The 20,187-nt window shown below is 51.4% G+C and overlaps 1 non-coding gene and 5 pseudogenes across 1 annotated transcript; all 6 read left to right on the forward strand.

The window, feature by feature from the left end:
* Positions 1-4,253: 4,253 nt before the first annotated feature.
* Positions 4,254-4,434, forward strand: LOC135372859 (U2 spliceosomal RNA; annotated as a pseudogene).
* Positions 4,435-5,269: 835 nt separating this feature from the next.
* LOC135372975 (U2 spliceosomal RNA) lies at positions 5,270-5,461 on the forward strand. The gene has a single exon (XR_010416195.1). It is a non-coding gene; the product is annotated as a U2 spliceosomal RNA (small nuclear RNA).
* Positions 5,462-9,994: 4,533 nt separating this feature from the next.
* Positions 9,995-10,172, forward strand: LOC135372981 (U2 spliceosomal RNA; annotated as a pseudogene).
* Positions 10,173-12,206: 2,034 nt separating this feature from the next.
* On the forward strand, positions 12,207-12,387 carry LOC135372860 (U2 spliceosomal RNA; annotated as a pseudogene).
* Positions 12,388-17,937: 5,550 nt separating this feature from the next.
* Positions 17,938-18,109, forward strand: LOC135372888 (U2 spliceosomal RNA; annotated as a pseudogene).
* A 1,143-nt stretch (positions 18,110-19,252) lies between these two features.
* LOC135372933 (U2 spliceosomal RNA) lies at positions 19,253-19,434 on the forward strand (annotated as a pseudogene).
* The last annotated feature ends 753 nt before the right edge of the window (positions 19,435-20,187 follow it).

The raw sequence follows: 20,187 nt of genomic DNA on the forward strand, positions 1-20,187 counted from the left end.
CGACTATCATTCTAGTGCTTCTTACACGCACCACATCATGTTGAATTTGGCGACGTGACACCCGAGGAGGCAGGTGCCGCGACCGTGACCAGAGCGTAAGATGGACGTGTAATATTTATCGCTTCTCGGCCTTTTGGCTAAGATCAAAGTGTAGTACTCTCCTTTGATCGCCATAGGCCTGAGTGTGGTGGCACCGAGTACGCCTTGTCGTGTACCGTCCTTTTCAGGACGATTAGGGTGCCAAGCCAAGGACGAGGCCCGCTCGCGGGCTTGGTTTATAGCCCCTCGTTCCAAAGCAGCCACTCTCCCAGGCGGTGTTAAGTAGGCGCCCTGTGCCTACCGCCCTTTTCAGGGCGCTGAACACCAGCCGAAGGGGGGCCCTCTTCTGGGCTTGGATCATTGCCCCCTCCCGAGGCAGCCTGACCCTGGGCTAGCCACATTGTGGCATTGCCCCTACCGCCGATGCGTGTGCAGGGCCGTTCGCTAGGCAAACGGACTGCTCTCCCTTAACGTGACGACATACCCTTCCGGCGTCATGACACCTGGCCTGGAGACACCCAGCCTTGCAGATGGCAGCCTACCAAACGCTCAGAGACCGGACCCACCTCTGCAAGATGACTACCCCGGCGAACACGAACCCCACGGGCCCCTCTACCTCCCGCTGCCCTGCAGCCCCTTACACTGCAGGGAGGAATCGGTCTCCCTCCCCCCTACAGAGGGAACGAATCTCGGGTCACCGCCGTCGCCTTCTGCGAGCACGCAGAGTCGATCGCCTCCGGAAGCTACAGCCCTCTCACCACCCGAATATGGAAACCTCCAGCCAGCCAGAGAAGGAACCACACTTACAATTTTCTTCCCGATACCAGACCACTTCGTCTGCTGCGAGGAGGACTGTGCCATCTCCTACCGCTCAGCAAGCTGGACGTCGCAAAGGGGCTCCCTTACCAGGCACCTTGAACGAGCCCACCAGATACGAATCTCGTCCACCAGATACCACTGTAGCTACTGTGGGGACCTGCTGAACTCTAGACCAACATCGCATCAGTGCAGCGGCGCCCCGTCACGTGATTCTCTCCCCCTGCGGCGAGCATACAACCATCATTGCGAGCTCTGCGGTGAGTCATTCCCCACAAGAAAGGGACTCCACAACCACACCATCTGGCACAAGCGAGAACAAGCTCGTGACGCGAGAAGATCCGCGCTACGCTGTGACCAGCAAGAACCGCCCCTGCAAGAAGACGAATCCGTCAGCGAGCAAGCTCCCGCAGCCGTCCCAGGCCAATCAGGCACCACCAGCGAGGCCAGTGAAGTGGACGAAACGATCAATGCCACAGCAAGTGGAGATGTAGATGAGCACTCCTCACAGACACTCAGGGAAATCGAGACACCCTTAGAGGAGCCACCTAGTAACCGCGATGACGGCGTGGATCACCCACTGGCAGGAGAACGGCCACTCTCCTCACGCATACGGGAACAATGCCAGGACGAACCGAATAGTGCCCTTAATGATCTTACGCAAGAAGTCCGCGCCATCTACTCTGCAGACATATCCAGCGACGGCTGGAACCACTTTGAAACTTTGCTGGAAAAGGCAGTGGACCAGGTGGCAGCAGCAGCAGGACTCCCGTCTAAAAACCTCGCCACCCTTCGCCGCACCATCAATCCGGACGACCCGCGGGCCATCCAGCGATTGTACCGCAGAAATCGTCGTCAAGCAATACGGCTTATCATGAACGGTCCAGGCAAGCGATGTCCAGTAGATACGAACGACGCTGCATCATACTTCACGCAGCTCTGGCGCAGCGGAGACCACGACATCGACACTGCTGCTCTGCAAGCACGCCCGACCGCTGACAACACAATTTCTATGCACCCCTTCACGCCGGAAGAGGTACTAGCAAAGGCTCGTAAATGCGAGAACACTGCCCCCGGGAGCGACAGACTGACCTATCAACACTGGCTGAAGGCAGACCCAAGGTGTATTTTCCTGGCTTCCGTGTTCAACGTCTGCCTCAAGTACCGCAGAACACCAGCCACATGGAAAGAGACCCGAACGATATTAATCCACAAGAAGGGAGACGAAAACGACCTCAGCAACTGGCGACCCATCACCCTCATGAGGACCAGTAACAAGCTGTACACGGGATGCCTGGCCAATCGTCTCAAGAAATGGATTATGGATGAAGGAGTCCTGAGCCGCTGCCAAAAGGGCTTTCTGCCGTATGACGGCGTGTTTGAACATAACTACGTGCTCCAAACCCGACTTGATGCCGCCCGCACCAGCAAGAAAGACCTGTGCGTCGCCCTACTCGATGTCAGCAATGCATTCGGGTCCGTCCCTCACAAGGCCATCATCGATGCGGTCCAGCACAGCGGAGCAGGAAGCGTCTTCACCGATATAGTCCGTGACCTATATGAAGGGAACACCACCACCGTCATGTCAGGAGAAGGCTCCACCGAGCCGATCTCCGTGCAAGCTGGAATTCGCCAAGGATGCCCCCTCAGCGGCCTCCTTTTCAATCTTGTCATGGACGTCATTATAAGGCAGGTCCAGGCAAACGACGTACAGCACAACATCCTCGCCTACGCGGACGACCTGGCCCCAATGGCAGAAGACCCGGCCACACTGCAAAGGCGGATCAACACAGTCACCTCCATGGCACAGGCACTCGGACTTAAAATGAACGCAAACAAGTGCCGCAGCATCCACCTCTCCGGGCGACAACCAGTGGGCCTCCGCGAAACATCATTCACCGTCAATGGCGAGGCGATAGAATCCCTGAAGGAGTTTGACAGTATTAAGTACCTCGGACGACCGACCGGATACAACATACTGCACGACGATAAAGACCTTCTTCAGATGATGGAAAATGCCACCAGGATCATGACATCTCCACTTGCCCCCTGGCAACGACTCGATGCTATCCGTACATTCGTCTTCCCAGCGCTCAATTTCGCGATGCGGTGCGGATCTCTGGGGAAGACGGACTGGGAGAAGCTCGACCACCATTTGCGACCACTACTGAAGAGGACGCTCTACCTCCCGCAGTCGGCGTCAACAGACTACCTGCACGGAAGCAGAAAGGCTGGAGCTTGTGGCATACCTCTAGCAGCAGAGCTTAGCGACGTTTGTCGTATCGACAATGCCTTCAAGCTGTTGACGTCACCGGATACCGAAGTAGCGAAGCTCGCCTTCGACGAACTACACACAACTGTGACCAGACGACTGGGACACGAGGCTAGCCACGCTGACATCGAAGAATTTCTCAATGGCAACAACGAAGGCGACTTCCGCAGAGCGTGCAATCCCCTTCGGAATGTATGGACGGAAGCAAGGAAGGCGTCCACACGGTTGAAGGTGACGTGGGAAATAGAGGAGGACTCAGGACCAACGGTGTCCCGGGAGGCCACGACCATCACAAACAAGCAACGGACCAGACTGATGGCGTGTTTCCGGAGCCTACTTTCACACGTTAAGGACACCCATCTGCAAAGTCTCCCCAACCAAGGAAAGGCCATGGAGGCCGTCGCACTGGACCCGGCAAGTTCGCACTTCATGATCAGTGGCGACTACACACGATTCGCCGACTGGCGTTTTGTCCACAGAGCCCGGCTCAACCTCGTCCCGCTCAATGGAGCCAAGCCTTGGAGCCACCAGGACAAGCGCTGTAGGCGCTGCGGCCATGATTCGGAAACCCTGCCGCATGTTCTTGGCCACTGCATGAGAATGAGCACCCGCTACACCGACAGGCACAACAGAATCGTCGAGAGGGTCAAGAAAGCCGCACGAGAACGCTTCACTTTGATAAGTGAGAACCAACCAGTTGGTGAAACACGACTGCGACCCGACATCATCCTGGCCCGCGGCGAGGAAGCGCTCATCATTGATGTTACCATCCCCTTCGAAAACAGGCAGGAAGCACTCACCAAGGCAAGAGAAGCCAAAATCACCAAGTACCAGCCAGTCAAAGACCACCTCCTACGACGATTCAACAGAGTGCACGTCGACGCCGTCATCATTGGGGCCCTGGGAAGCTGGGACCCAGCTAACGACCGCTGTCTCCGACGCCTGTGCTCTAAGCAGTACCTAAAGAAGATGAAGAAGATGGCCACAAGTGACGTCATCTCTGCATCCAGGGACATTTATGCATTTCACCTGACTGGACAGTCGCCCACATAGTTTCTTGACATTAGCTCTCACTGACCTCGATTATTTCCTGTAAATCATATGTGACTCTTTTAAATATTTGTAAATCATGTTTCTAGCATTAATAAAAGCAGTCTGTTCTTATCAGCTTAATATCTGATACGAGCCCTATTTGGACTCACGATATTAATCTTATTTTTGGCCCGAGACAGTGTGTCTGAAGCTCGCCTCGGCACTGTCAAGGGTTGCCCTGGTATTGCACTACCTCCAGGTGTGGCCCACCCGTCTCAAAACAAAAAACAGAAATTCCGAAACAGCATCAATAAGCATCAGCCATGATGACCAGAGACAGGCAAAAGAGGGAAGCGTAGAAACAACACCAAGCAAAGCAGGGAACCTACAGCAGACACAGAACACACTGGAGGCAACCACTGGGAAATGTCCTGTCTGGCCACTAGGGTACACATTCATTCATTCATTCATTCATTCATTCAATCTATCTATCTATCTATCTATCTATCTATCTATCTATCTATCTATCTATCTATCTATCTATCTATCTATCTATCTATCTATCTATCTATCTATCTATCTATCTGTCTATCTGTCTGTCTGTCTGTCTGTCTGTCTTTCTTTCTTTCTTTCTTTCTTTCTTTCTTTCTTTCTTTCTTTCTTTCTTTCTTTCCTTCCTTCCTTCCTTCCTTCCTTCCTTCCTTCCTTCTTCCTTTCTTTCTTTCTTTCTTTCTTTCTCTCTCTCTTGCAATTTCCAATCAATCATTTTTATCTCACGGGCCGTGATGCATTAGCACTAACACCCTAGTGTTCCGTACCCATATACCACGATGCCCAAACCGGCGACGTGCCACGCGCGGACGTAGAAGGCGAGACTGCGACAGAAGCGAAACGGGGGAGACGTGCAGTGTATATCTCTTCTCGGTCTTTTGGCGGATACAAGGGAGAAAGAAACACGAGTTCCGTCCGCTAACATGCGCATTTCATGCAGTCCGACTATCATTCTAGTGCTTCTTACACGCACCACATCATGTTGAATTTGGCGACGTGACACCCGAGGAGGCAGGTGCCGCGACCGTGACCAGAGCGTAAGATGGACGTGTAATATTTATCGCTTCTCGGCCTTTTGGCTAAGATCAAAGTGTAGTATCTGTTCTTATCAGCTTAATATCTGATACGAGCCCTATTTGGACTCACGATATTAATCTTATTTTTGGCCCGAGACAGTGTGTCTGAAGCTCGCCTCGGCACTGTCAAGGGTTGCCCTGGTATTGCACTACCTCCAGGTGTGGCCCACCCGTCTCAAAACAAAAAACAGAAATTCCGAAACAGCATCAATAAGCATCAGCCATGATGACCAGAGACAGGCAAAAGAGGGAAGCGTAGAAACAACACCAAGCAAAGCAGGGAACCTACAGCAGACACAGAACACACTGGAGACAACCACTGGGAAATGTCCTGTCTGGCCACTAGGGTACACATTCATTCGCTTCTCGGCCTTCACCTTCTCAGGACCTTCTCAGGTCACCTTCTCAGGACGATTAGGGTGCCAAGCCAAGGACGAGGCCCGCTCGCGGGTTTGGTTTATAGCCCCTCGTACCAAAGCAGCCACTCTCCCAGGTGGTGTTAAGTAGGCAGCTTGCTGCCTACCGCCCTTTTCAGGGCGAGGAACACCAGCGGAAGGAGGGCCCACTAGTGGGCGTGGTTCATTGCCCCCTCCTGAAGCAGCCTGACCCGGGGCTGGTCACCTTGTGACTATGCCCCCGCCGACAATGCCTTTGGGAAAGCGGCACCGGACAACAGCTCGCCGCGAAGCAGCCGAATTCGCGCCATGGACGCCGACCCCCCCCCGCCGCCCAGGGTTACACTAACAGCGACCAGACGGCCCTGGACCCAGCCCGCCACGTCCCTGCCTGCCCGCCCGCCACCCAGCCGGCCTGCCAGCCCACGCCTGGCACCTTGGAGGCCGTTGACTCCGAACTGCCACCAGACCTCGTCGCCAATACCATGAGCACGAGCACCGCAACGTCGACTCCTCCAGAGCCTGGACCCAACCCTTGCGGCCCTTTACAGTCGCAGCCTGGTGTCCCTATACACCACCAGGAAGGACCGGTTTCTACGTCCTCTGTGAGGACACCGACCCTTGGGACACAGCAGAACGCACAGCCTCGTGGCCCTCTACACCACGAGCATGAACTGGCCTTTACATCCTCTGTGAGGACACCCACCCCCGACACACAGGAAAATTTGGAGCTTCCAGCTGCCGACGACGTATGCCGGGACGAAACGAGCGGCGTACAACCCACGAGGGACGGATTGACACTGACAGTTTATTTCCCCTTACCGGACCACTTCAGCTGCTGTGAACAAGACTGTTCGGTGTCATACAGATCAGCGGTATGGACATCGCAGAGGAGCTCCCTGACTCGACATCTGGAGCGGGCCCACAACATTCGCATCCAGCGAATACGGTACCTCTGCTCCAACTGTGGTCAGTCGCTCAACGCAAGGCCCACATCGCATGAATGCAGCCCTGCCAGCCGCCCAGCTAGCCCACAGGAACGACGCAGGTATGCTCACAACTGCGAAGTATGCGAGGACACGTTCCCAACACGGAGAGGACTAGACAATCACCTCATAAAGCACAGGAGGGACCAAGCTAGGGCGACCCGCGTAAACCAGTGCCGGAGGAGCGACGCTGGAACCACAGCAAATAATACGCACAACGACGAAACACCAGGAACTGAAGCGCCACACGGGCCAACCACCCAGGAGAACAGCGAGGCTCTCAACGGGCTCACCCAACTGAACCGCACGACCCTCAGCGAGCTGAACTGTACACAGGACGCGACGATCATGGAGAACGACGCTCCCCACAGCCATGAGGGCGGCGAAGCCGGCTACTCCCCCGTCTCTGTATCAACGATCGCCGACAGTGCTACCCCAGAGCAAGACACCTCCCACGATGGTCCGACAACCAGCGCGGAGCTAGCCGATCCAGCTCTGTACTGCAGTGGTCCCCCTACTGGGACGCCAATACAAACAAGACAGAGCCCTCAGGCCGACACCGACGATATTCCTGAAGACCTGCTTCAGGAGTTCGTCAACGAAGTGAAGAAACACCTGGACTCAGCAAAGTCAGAGTCATCCTGGACCTCCTTTGAGGAGACGCTAGCAGATGCCACCGAAGCTGTTGCCGCCGCAGTCAAGATCCGTAACACACCGCATCAGGATAGACCCAGGAGGCAAATCAACCCAGACAACCCGCGATGCATCCAGCGGCTGTACAAAAGGAACCGACGCCAGGCCGTGAGGCTTATCACGCAGGAGACGCAAGAAAGGTGCCCCATATCGGATGAAGTACTTACAGACCACTTCCGCCATGTATGGGAGGAGAAACATGCGGACACCGAACTACTGTGCAGCAGGACACCGGCAAAAGAGGAAATCAACTCAGAGCCATTCTCCCCAGAAGAAGTGAGAGCTCGCCTACGCCGCTGCGAAAGCACAGCCCCTGGAGACGACCAGCTGACATACGCCCACTGGAAGGCTGTTGACCCGGGATGCTACTTCCTGGCAGCAGTATTCAATGTGTGCCTCCTATACAGGCGGGTACCGAGCAGCTGGCGTGCCACCAGGACGGTGCTCATCTACAAGAAAGGAGACCGCCAGGACCCATCAAACTGGAGGCCCATCTCTCTCGGGAGGACGATTGCAAAACTTTATGCGGGATGTTGGGCCTCCAGGCTGCAATGCTGGATCCAGGACGAAGAAGTCTTATCGAAGTGCCAGAAGGGATTCCTGCCTCACGATGGTGTGTTCGAACACAACTTCGTGTTGCAGGAAAGGTTCAACAACGCACGCAGTGGAGGAAAGGAGCTATGTGTAGGAATGCTGGATTACACTAACGCATTCGGATCTGTTCCACACAATGCCCTAGTGGACGCCGTCAAAGGAGCAGGGACCGGTGCAACATTTGTAGACGTTATCCAGGACCTGTACTCGGAAAACACGACCACCGTACTGAGCAGCAATGGATGCACCGAGCCGATACCTACGCGGGCTGGTATTCGTCAGGGATGCCCGCTCAGCGGCCTGCTCTTCAACCTGGTGGTGGACCCGATCATCCGAAGAATCCAAGGAGAAGGAAAAGAACATCGCATCTTAGCGTACGCTGACGATATTACAGCCCTGGCTCCTGACCCTACGACACTACAAACATGCATCAACTTGATCGAGTTCATGTCCACGAAGTTAGGGCTGCAACTAAATCCCCGAAAGTGCAAGACCCTCCATCTCTCCGGCAGGCGACCCGTGGGACTCAGGGATACCACCTTCACAGTGCTTGGCGAACCTATACCGGCGCTAGAGGAATTTGCCAGTCACCCCTTCCTCGGAAAGCCGGTGGGATTCAACATCCTACCCGAAGGATCAACAGTCAGCGATGCCATCGCCACCGGCCAGAAGATCCTGAACTCCATGTTGTCCCCCTGGCAACGACTGGACGCAGTTAAGACATTCGTCTTCCCAGCATTGAATTTTGAAATGCGGCTTGGTACACTGGGGAAGACTGAGTGGCAGAAACTTGACAACGCACTCCGACCACTCCTGAAAAAGACGCTGTACTTGCCCACAGGTGCCACGAACGACTAACTTTACGGCAGCAAAAATTCAGGAGCGTGCGCCATTCCTCTAGCTGCCGAGTTGAGCGACCTGTCTCGCATCGACAGTGCGTTCAAGCTGCTTACATCGAAAGACGAAGAGGTCAAGATCCTGGCATGGAATGCACTGGAAACCACCACCGAGGGAAGGCTTCGGAGAAAGGCAACCGAGCGCGACGTGGAGGACTTCCTCTCAGGCGAAAATGAAGGTGAATTCCGTGCCCCCGCGTCAGGTCTGAGAAACATATGGACAGAGGCTAGGAAAGCCTCTCGGCGCCTGCAAGTCACGTGGGAGTTCACGGACAAAGAGCCGTGCCTCACATGCGGTAGTTCCAGCGTCACTGCACTGCAAAGAAGGCGCGTGATTGCCACCCTTCGAAAGGAACTCAGCAATCGTCGAGACGAAAGCCTTAAAAGCCTCCCCAATCAGGGAAAGGTAATGGAGTGCGTCGCAGCGGACCCTTCAAGCAGCCACTTTATTCGCGGCGGCACCTATACCAGGTTCTCTGATTGGAGGTTCATTCACAAGGCAAAGCTGAACCTCCTCCCACTCAATGGTGCACGGCCTTGGCAATCAGGAGGTGAGACTAGATGCCGAAGATGCGGATACGCCAGCGAAACGCTGCCGCATGTAGTGTGCCACTGCATGAGGCAGAGCGCAGCGATGACCGGAAGGCACAACCGTGTTGTGGACAGGATCAAAAAGGCAGCCAGTGGCCGATATACAATAATGGCGGAGAATCAACCCATTGGAGGCACAGCGCTGCGGCCGGACCTCGTCCTTCAGAAAGGAGAAGAAGCAATAATCGTCGACGTGTGCTGTCCATTTGAAAATCGGATATCTGCCCTTCTCGAAGCCCGAAAAGAAAAAGAGAGAAAATACCAGACAGTAAAGGAAAACCTTCAGCGACGTTTCCAACGAGTGACCATTGAAGCCGTCGTTGTTGGTGCCCTAGGGTCCTGGGATCCCCGCAACGACAGACTCCTCAAGAAGCTGTGCTCGAAGACCTACGCAAAGAAACTCAAAAAACTGTGCGTGAGTGACGTGATAGCTGCCTCGCGCGACATATACGCCGCACATATCACGACGAACTCGAATAGGTGATCGCGTCCAAGCGACGACCATAAGACTTACTGTACATAATGATCTAGCATACTGTCATTGCCTCGAAAAATGCCGTTAACATGTATAATAAACATCTGTTCTTATCAGCTTAATATCTGATACGAGCCCTATTTGGACTCACGATATTAATCTTATTTTTGGCCCGAGACAGTGTGTCTGAAGCTCGCCTCGGCACTGTCAAGGGTTGCCCTGGTATTGCACTACCTCCAGGTGTGGCCCACCCGTCTCAAAACAAAAAACAGAAATTCCGAAACAGCATCAATAAGCATCAGCCATGATGACCAGAGACAGGCAAAAGAGGGAAGCGTAGAAACAACACCAAGCAAAGCAGGGAACCTACAGCAGACACAGAACACACTGGAGACAACCACTGGGAAATGTCCTGTCTGGCCACTAGGGTACACATTCATTCATTCATTCATTCATTCATTCATTCATTCATTCATTCATTCATTCATTCAATCTATCTATCTATCTATCTATCTATCTATCTATCTATCTATCTATCTATCTATCTATCTATCTATCTATCTATCTATCTATCTATCTATCTATCTATCTATCTATCTATCTATCTATCTATCTATCTATCTATCTATCTATCTATCTATCTATCTATCTATCTATCTATCTATCTATCTATCTATCTATCTATCTATCTATCTATCTATCTATCTATCTATCTATCTATCTATCTATCTATCTATCTATCTATCTATCTATCTATCTATCTATCTATCTATCTATCTATCTATCTATCTATCTATCTATCTATCTATCTATCTATCTATCTATCTATCTATCTATCTATCTATCTTTCTTTCTTTCTTTCTTTCTTTCTTTCTTTCTTTCTTTCTTTCTTTCTTTCTTTCTTTTTTTCTTTCTTTCTTTCTTTCTTTCTTTCTTTCTTTCTTTCTTTCTTTCTTTCTTTCTTTCTTTCCTTCCTTCCTTCCTTCCTTCCTTCCTTCCTTCCTTCTTCCTTTCTTTCTTTCTTTCTCTCTTTCTTTCTTTCTTTCTTTCTTTCTCTCTCTCTTGCAATTTCCAATCAATCATTTTTATCTCACGGGCCGTGATGCATTAGCACTAACACCCTAGTGTTCCGTACCCATATACCACGATGCCCAAACCGGCGACGTGCCACGCGCGGACGTAGAAGGCGAGACTGCGACAGAAGCGAAACGGGGGAGACGTGCAGTGTATATCTCTTCTCGGTCTTTTGGCGGATACAAGGGAGAAAGAAACACGAGTTCCGTCCGCTAACATGCGCATTTCATGCAGTCCGACTATCATTCTAGTGCTTCTTACACGCACCACATCATGTTGAATTTGGCGACGTGACACCCGAGGAGGCAGGTGCCGCGACCGTGACCAGAGCGTAAGATGGACGTGTAATATTTATCGCTTCTCGGCCTTTTGGCTAAGATCAAAGTGTAGCAACGGACCAGACTGATGGCGTGTTTCCGGAGCCTACTTTCACACGTTAAGGACATCCATCTGCAAAGTCTCCCCAACCAAGGAAAGGCCATGGAGGCCGTCGCACTGGACCCGGCAAGTTCGCACTTCATGATCAGTGGCGACTACACACGATTCGCCGACTGGCGTTTCGTCCACAGAGCCCGGCTCAACCTCGTCCCGCTCAATGGAGCCAAGCCTTGGAGCCACCAGGACAAGCGCTGTAGGCGCTGCGGCCATGACTCGGAAACCCTGCCGCATGTTCTTGGCCACTGCATGAGAATGAGCACCCGCTACACCGACAGGCACAACAGAATCGTCGAGAGGGTCAAGAAAGCCGCACGAGAACGCTTCACTTTGATAAGTGAGAACCAACCAGTTGGTGAAACACGACTGCGACCCGACATCATCCTGGCCCGCGGCGAGGAAGCGCTCATCATTGATGTTACCATCCCCTTCGAAAACAGGCAGGAAGCACTCACCAAGGCAAGAGAAGCCAAAATCACCAAGTACCAGCCTGTCAAGGACCACCTCCTACGACGATTCAACAGAGTGCACGTCGACGCCGTCATCATTGGGGCCCTGGGAAGCTGGGACCCAGCTAACGACCGCTGTCTCCGACGCCTGTGCTCTAAGCAGTACCTAAAGAAGATGAAGAAGATGGCCACAAGTGACGTCATCTCTGCATCCAGGGACATTTATGCATTTCACCTGACTGGACAGTCGCCCACATAGTTTCTTGACATTAGCTCTCACTGACCTCGATTATTTCCTGTAAATCATATGTGACTCTTTTAAATATTTGTAAATCATGTTTCTAGCATTAATAAAAGCAGTCTGTTCTTATCAGCTTAATATCTGATACGAGCCCTATTTGGACTCACGATATTAATCTTATTTTTGGCCCGAGACAGTGTGTCTGAAGCTCGCCTCGGCACTGTCAAGGGTTGCCCTGGTATTGCACTACCTCCAGGTGTGGCCCACCCGTCTCAAAACAAAAAACAGAAATTCCGAAACAGTATCAATAAGCATCAGCCATGATGACCAGAGACAGGCAAAAGAGGGAAGCGTGGAAACAACACCAAGCAAAGCAGAGAACCTACAGCAGACACAGAACACACTGGAGACAACCACTGGGAAATGTCCTGTCTGGCCACTAGGGTACACATTCATTCATTCATTCATTCATTCATTCATTCATTCATTCATTCATTCATTCATTCATTCATTCATTCATTCATTCAATCTATCTATCTATCTATCTATCTATCTATCTATCTATCTATCTATCTATCTATCTATCTATCTATCTATCTATCTATCTATCTATCTATCTATCTATCTATCTATCTATCTATCTATCTATCTATCTATCTATCTATCTATCTATCTATCTATCTATCTATCTATCTATCTATCTATCTATCTATCTATCTATCTATCTATCTATCTATCTATCTATCTATCTATCTATCTATCTATCTATCTATCTATCTATCTATCTATCTATCTATCTATCTATCTATCTATCTATCTATCTATCTATCTATCTATCTATCTATCTATCTATCTATCTATCTATCTATCTATCTATCTATCTATCTATCTATTTATCTATCTATCTACCTACCTACCTACCTACCTACCTACCTACCTACCTACCTACCTACCTACCTATCTTTCTTTCTTTCTTTCTTTCTTTCTTTCTTTCTTTCTTTCTTTCTCTCTTTCTTTCTTTCTTTCTTTCTTTCTTTCCTTCCTTCCTTCCTTCCTTCCTTCCTTCCTTCTTCCTTTCTTTCTTTCTTTCTCTCTTTCTTTCTTTCTTTCTTTCTTTCTCTCTCTCTTGCAATTTCCAATCAATCATTTTTATCTCACGGGCCGTGATGCATTAGCACTAACACCCTAGTATTCCGTACCCATATACCACGATGCCCAAACCGGCGACGTGCCACGCGCGGACGTAGAAGGCGAGACTGCGACAGAAGCGAAACGGGGGAGACGTGCAGTGTATATCTCTTCTCGGTCTTTTGGCGGATACAAGGGAGAAAGAAACACGAGTTCCGTCCGCTAACATGCGCATTTCATGCAGTCCGACTATCATTCTAGTGCTTCTTACACGCACCACATCATGTTGAATTTGGCGACGTGACACCCGAGGAGGCAGGTGCCGCGACCGTGACCAGAGCGTAAGATGGACGTGTAATATTTATCGCTTCTCGGCCTTTTGGCTAAGATCAAAGTGTAGTGCTTTGATCGCCAGAGGCCTGAGAGTGGTGGCTCCAGTACTCCTAGCGTGTACCGCCCTCTTCAGGGCGAATACGGTGCCAGCCGAAGACAAGGCCCGCTTGCGGGTTTGGTTTCATCGCCCCCTGTTCTGAGGCAGCCTCTCTCTCTCACAGGTGGTGTTAAGTAGGTGGCTCTGCCACCTACCGCCCTTTTCAGGGCGTTGAACACCAGCCGAAGGAGGGCCCTCTCCTGGGCTTGGTTTATAGCCCCCTCCCGAGGCCGCCTGACTTGGGGCAGGTCACTTTGTGAACATGCCCCCACCAGCCTTCTCCAGGGAGAAGCCCCGCCTGACCACGGCCGGCCACGAGGCAACCGACTTCCCGCCGTGGACCCCTGCTCCCCGTGTCGCCCTGGACGTCATCAGCGACAACGACCAGCCAGACCAGGGCCCACCCCGACCCACCATTGACCACCCGGACGCGTCCGTCTCGGCCGAGCCCCACGATGACATCAGCGCGCCCTCCCCTGAGCCCACGACACGAGCGCCTGGGCACGGTAGCCGCCTGAGTGATCCCTGCGGACGCCTCTACACGCCGCAGCCCCACAGCCCTTTACACTGTGGGGAGGAGTTGCTGTCTATGACCTCCGTGAGGTCCGCCACTCCTGGATCCCACTCTCCGACACTAGGCACGCTTGCCACCCCAGATGCCGAGTGGACATCCGCCGACCCGATAACCTCCTTCACGGAAGACGAATGTCAGCCAACAAGGGAGACCACCACGCTGACCGTTTACTTTCCGGTTCCTGGACACTTCGTGTGCCCCGAAAGCGACTGTACGAACACATTCCGTTCCTCATCGTGGACATCTCAACGGAATTCCCTAAACCGACACCTGGAACGAGAACATGGCATCAGGATATCGGCTGTGCAGTACAAATGCGCCCCATGTGGTGCCGCCCTCGGCCCTCGCCCCTCAGTAGGCCATCAATGCCCCATTGAGAGATCGACCAGGACTACACACGCCTCCTTCCGGTACAGCTGCAATTGGTGTCTAGAAACCTTCCCCTCGCGCAAAGGGAAGAGCAACCACGAGCTAACGCACCGCCGCCAGGAGGCCCGCGACAGAATCGCAGCTGCAGCTCGGCCCTTGGATCGCACTGTACAGCAGGTACCCCCTATACAGGTTCACCACTGTGCCACTCCTGCGTCACCGGAATGCCTCACTGCGCCACCTCCACCACCAAGTGAATCAGTCAATGCTCCCGGCGCACCGACGTTCGAACTGGAAGTGCCCCACGAGACCGATGAAGGCGCGGCTCCCAGAACAACGAGCGACGATACTGACGATTACACACCAGACAGCCATCTCTCCGAGACGCTGATTACTCAAGAGCCACTGACTGATGAAGGACCTATCGGCCACAGTACCGACCAGGTCACCCAGGATGAACCTGCAGCCACTCAGACGCCGCAGGCCACACCCCCTGACGAAGAAGCATCCATCCGTGTCCTGGAAGAATTCACCAGAACACTAAACGAAATTCTTGATCGAAGTGCATCTTCTGAGCAGTGGGAAATGTTTGAAAAAACCCTGGAGGAAGCCACGAGCGCCACCGCCGCTGCTGTACGTCTCCCACCACCAAGGAACGCTCAGCTCACGAGTAGGAAACCGAACCCGAATGACCCCCGAACCATACAGAAGATCTATAGGAGGAATCGCCGTCAAGCTGTCAGGCTCATCTGCGAGGGCACGTCACAGCGCTGCACAATCTCACCAAACACTGCAGAAGAGCACTTCACAAACCTGTGGAGCCCTGTGACTTGCGATCCACACATCCTACGTGAGCGTCCCAAAGCAGCGACTGCCGTGCCCCTCGACGCATTTACCCCCAATGAAGTCCGTAAGAAAGCTTCAAAGTGCGAGAACACTGCACCTGGCGACGACAGAATCACATACCGACACTGGTTGAGTGTTGACCCCGAGTGCGCCTTCCTAGCAGCAGTATTCAACATCTGTATGAAGTTCAAGAGAGTCCCGACAGCCTGGAGGAAGTCAACTACTGTGCTCATCCACAAGAAGGGAGACCATACTGACATTGGCTGCTGGCGTCCTATATCCATCTCCAGGACCATCAACAAGCTATATACAGCATGTCTCGCCTCGAGATTGCAAAAATGGATATGCGAAGAGGACGTCATCAGCCACTGCCAGAAAGGATTCCTCCCTCACGACGGGGTCTTCGAAAACAACTTCGTGCTCCAACAGCGAATGGACCTTGCGCGCACAACAGCAAAGGAGTTCTGCGCCGGCTTCTTGGACTTCTCCAACGCCTTCGGCTCCATTCCCCACGACGCCATCCTTGAGGCCGTCAAAGCCAGCGGAGCCGGTGACGATTTCTCCTCGATCATCCAAGATCTATACAGCGAGAACACCACACAAGTCCTAACGGATGGAACAAGCACAGGCCCCATTCGTGTCGAGCGCGGGATTCGACAAGGATGCCCCCTTAGCGGACTCCTTTTTAACATGGCCATCGACACCATTGTACGGCGCGTACAAGGCACCAACGCTCAGCACTCCATCCTAGCGTACGCCGATGACCTTACACCAATGGCCGAGGATGCAGCAACGTTGCAAGCTCGCATCAACATAATTAACGACATGGCCAAGTCTATCGGACTACAACTAAACCCCCGGAAATGCAAAACAATTCACCTCTCGGGAACTACACCCATTGGACTGCGACCGTCTCAATTCTACATCGAGGGCGCGCCCATCCCTTTTATGAGCGACTTTGAATCATTCCAGTACCTAGGGCGTCCCATCGGCTTTAACATCTTCAAGGACGACGCCTCCGTAAGCACAGCCATCGAGACCGGCAAGAAGATCCTGAGCTCCATGCTCGCCCCATGGCAACGACTGGACGCCCTAAGGACATTCGTGTATCCGGCGCTAAACTTTACCATGCGATCAGGCACCCTTGGCAAATCTGACTGGGCCAAACTTGACGACGCGCTGAAGCCACTCATAAAAAGGACACTGTACCTGCCGAAGAATGCCGCAAACGAATACCTGTACAGCAAGTCATCCAAAGGAGGATGCAGCATCCCAATCGCCGCAGAGATAAGTGACGCTGCAAGAATCGACGGGGCATTCAAACTCCTGACGTCCCGGGATCCGATCATCACAAGACTTGCCAATGCGGACCTGAGTAGGACAGTCTCGAAGCGGCTACAGGCAGAATGCTCCTCTCAGGATGTTGCAGAGTACCTCTCGGGCAACAACGAAGGAATATTCAGGTGCTCCACCAACGAGATCCGGAACGCCTGGACTGAAGCGCGTAAAGCCTCCAGACGCCTCGGAGTCACCTGGGAAATCACCGTGGACGGGCCACTAATCTCTCGTGCTGCAACTACGATGACACCCATGTGGCGCACGAAGATTATGCGGACTCTCCGCACCCAACTAGACGAAGAAAAGACAACGCGCCTGACGAACCTGGCCAACCAAGGAAAGGTCGCTGAGTGCGTGTCTTTGGATTCCTCAAGCTCGCACTTCATCAAAACTGGATCTTACACGAGGTTCGCGGACTGGAGGTTTATTCACAAGGCACGCCTCAACCTCCTGCCACTTAACGGCGCAAGACAGTTCGGCAACGGGGACAAGCGCTGCAGACGATGTGGTTACCAAAGTGAAACCCTCCCCCACGTCGTTTGCCACTGTATGAGACAGAGCAGAGACTTCACCCTGCGTCACAACCAAATCGTCGAAAGGGTGAAGAAAGCCTCCACCAATAAGTTCACCTGCATCTCCGAAAACGCACCTATCGCCGGATCCACTCTACGCCCGGACCTCGTGCTGGCGAGGGGAGAAGAGGCAGTCATCGTCGACGTAACCTGCCCCTTTGAGAACCGTCGAGATGCTCTCAGAGAAGCCCGCGCTGCCAAGATAGAAAAATACGCCCCGCTGAAAGGCCTCCTCGAACGAAGATACCAAAAGGTTACCATCGAGGCAATCGTGGTCGGCGCCCTTGGAGCTTGGGATCCCGAGAACGACCGATTCCTCCGCCGGCTGTGCTCAAGAAGCTACCTGAAGAAAATGAAACAGCTATGCGTCAGTGGAGTGATCGCGATTTCAAGGGACATATATGCAAAACACATCGCTGGAACCCCCACATCCTGAACTCATGAAGACACAACAGACACACATAGTGCTGCATACTTTCTCTGTATATATCATGGTGTAGCTCACTGCCTGATTTTGACATCTGACCGCTGTATATATGCGTATGACAATCTGTAAGCAATGCCCAAAACATGTAATAAATATCTCTGTTCTTATCAGCTTAATATCTGATACGAGCCCTATTTGGACTCACGATATTAATCTTATTTTTGGCCCGAGACAGTGTGTCTGAAGCTCGCCTCGGCACTGTCAAGGGTTGCCCTGGTATTGCACTACCTCCAGGTGTGGCCCACCCGTCTCAAAACAAAAAACAGAAATTCCGAAACAGCATCAATAAGCATCAGCCATGATGACCAGAGACAGGCAAAAGAGGGAAGCGTGGAAACAACACCAAGCAAAGCAGGGAACCTACAGCAGACACAGAACACACTGGAGACAACCACTGGGAAATGTCCTGTCTGGCCACTAGGGTACACATTCATTCATTCATTCATTCATTCATTCATTCATTCATTCATTCAATCTATCTATCTATCTATCTATCTATCTATCTATCTATCTATCTATCTATCTATCTATCTATCTATCTATCTATCTATCTATCTATCTATCTATCTATCTATCTATCTATCTATCTATCTATCTATCTATCTATCTATCTATCTATCTATCTATCTATCTATCTATCTATCTATCTATCTATCTATCTATCTATCTATCTATCTATCTATCTATCTATCTATCTATCTATCTATCTATCTATCTATCTATCTATCTATCTATCTGTCTGTCTGTCTGTCTGTCTGTCTGTCTGTCTGTCTGTCTGTCTGTCTGTCTGTCTGTCTGTCTGTCTGTCTATCTATCTTTCTTTCTTTCTTTCTTTCTTTCTTTCTTTCTTTCTTTCTTTCTTTCTTTCTTTCTTTCTTTCTTTCTTTCTTTCTTTCTTTCCTTCCTTCCTTCCTTCCTTCCTTCCTTCCTTCTTTCTTTCTTTCTTTCTTTCCTTCCTTCCTTCCTTCCTTCTTCCTTTCTTTCTTTCTTTCTCTCTTTCTTTCTTTCTTTCTTTCTTTCTCTCTCTCTTGCAATTTCCAATCAATCATTTTTATCTCACGGGCCGTGATGCATTAGCACTAACACCCTAGTGTTCCGTACCCATATACCACGATGCCCAAACCGGCGACGTGCCACGCGCGGACGTAGAAGGCGAGACTGCGACAGAAGCGAAACGGGGGAGACGTGCAGTGTATATCTCTTCTCGGTCTTTTGGCGGATACAAGGGAGAAAGAAACACGAGTTCCGTCCGCTAACATGCGCATTTCATGCAGTCCGACTATCATTCTAGTGCTTCTTACACGCACCACATCATGTTGAATTTGGCGACGTGACACCCGAGGAGGCAGGTGCCGCGACCGTGACCAGAGCGTAAGATGGACGTGTAATATTTATCGCTTCTCGGCCTTTTGGCTAAGATCAAAGTGTAGTATCAGCTTAATATCTGATACGAGCCCTATTTGGACTCACGATATTAATCTTATTTTTGGCCCGAGACAGTGTGTCTGAAGCTCGCCTCGGCACTGTCAAGGGTTGCCCTGGTATTGCACTACCTCCAGGTGTGGCCCACCCGTCTCAAAACAAAAAACAGAAATTCCGAAACAGCATCAATAAGCATCAGCCATGATGACCAGAGACAGGCAAAAGAGGGAAGCGTAGAAACAACACCAAGCAAAGCAGGGAACCTACAGCAGACACAGAACACACTGGAGACAACCACTGGGAAATGTCCTGTCTGGCCACTAGGGTACACATTCATTCATTCATTCATTCATTCATTCAATCTATCTATCTATCTATCTATCTATCTATCTATCTATCTATCTATCTATCTATCTATCTATCTATCTATCTATCTATCTATCTATCTATCTATCTGTCTATCTGTCTGTCTGTCTGTCTGTCTGTCTGTCTTTCTTTCTTTCTTTCTTTCTTTCTTTCTTTCTTTCTTTCTTTCTTTCTTTCCTTCCTTCCTTCCTTCCTTCCTTCCTTCCTTCCTTCCTTCTTCCTTTCTTCCTTTCTTTCTTTCTTTCTCTCTTTCTTTCTTTCTTTCTCTCTCTCTTGCAATTTCCAATCAATCATTTTTATCTCACGGGCCGTGATGCATTAGCACTAACACCCTAGTGTTCCGTACCCATATACCACGATGCCCAAACCGGCGACGTGCCACGCGCGGACGTAGAAGGCGAGACTGCGACAGAAGCGAAACGGGGGAGACGTGCAGTGTATATCTCTTCTCGGTCTTTTGGCGGATACAAGGGAGAAAGAAACACGAGTTCCGTCCGCTAACATGCGCATTTCATGCAGTCCGACTATCATTCTAGTGCT

This window comes from Ornithodoros turicata, unplaced genomic scaffold, assembly GCF_037126465.1.
Source record: "Ornithodoros turicata isolate Travis unplaced genomic scaffold, ASM3712646v1 Chromosome17, whole genome shotgun sequence".
In the NCBI taxonomy this organism is placed as follows: Eukaryota; Metazoa; Arthropoda; class Arachnida; order Ixodida; family Argasidae; genus Ornithodoros; species Ornithodoros turicata.